The sequence below is a fragment of the Penaeus monodon genome, chromosome 43 (genome assembly GCF_015228065.2).
Source record: "Penaeus monodon isolate SGIC_2016 chromosome 43, NSTDA_Pmon_1, whole genome shotgun sequence".
Classification (NCBI taxonomy): Eukaryota; Metazoa; Arthropoda; class Malacostraca; order Decapoda; family Penaeidae; genus Penaeus; species Penaeus monodon.
The window spans coordinates 19503658-19504467 of record NC_051428.1 but is presented as its reverse complement, the minus strand read 5'-3'; positions in this window follow the sequence as shown (position 1 = coordinate 19504467).

The window sequence follows — 810 nt, the reverse complement described above, 5'->3', positions numbered from 1 at the left end:
TTCTTCTTCTTCTCCACCTTCTTTTTTTCCTCTTCCTCTTCTTCTTTTTCTCCTTCTTCTTCTTCTTCTTCTTCTTCTTCTTCTTCTACACCATCTTTTTTTCCTCTTCCTCTTCTTCTCCTTCTTCACCTTTTCATGCATATTAGCCTCTGTAAAGTCTTTGAAAACTCTTCTTCTTCTCCTGCTTCTCCTTCTTCTTTATCTTCATCTCCTTCTTCTTTTTCTTCTTCTTCCTTTTCTCCTCCTGCTCATCCTCTTCCTCTTCTCCTCCTCCTTCTTCCTCTTCCTTTTTTTCAGACATTAATTTGGAGAAAAGAAAGTTAATGTTACGCATCTTAGCCTCTGTAAAGTCTTCTAAAACTTCTTCTCCTTCTCCTTCTTCTTCTTCATTTTCTTCTTCTGTTTCTTCTTCATTTTCTTCTTCTGTTTCTTCTTCTGTTTCTTCTTCTGTTTCTTCTTCTCCTTCTTCTGTTTCTTCTTCTTCCTCTTCTTCTCCTTATTCTTCTTCTTCCTCTCTTCTCCTTCTTCTATCTTCTTCTTCTTCCTCTTCTTCTTCTTCTTCTTCCTCCTCTTCTCCTTTCGGACACTCATTTGGAGAAAGCAGAGTAAATGTTATGCACCTTAGCCTCTGTAAAGCCTTTTAAAATCGTAAATGCTTTTCAGTCTCGTAAAATTGCGTACACTTGAAATGCTTACGTCATCAACTGTAACGAAGATTGGGAGATAAAAAGGGGAAAAGAATGAAAGAGAGGAAGAGAGAGTGAAAAAAAAGATACGTTTATTTGCGATATGGATCTTTCTTTTTTTTCT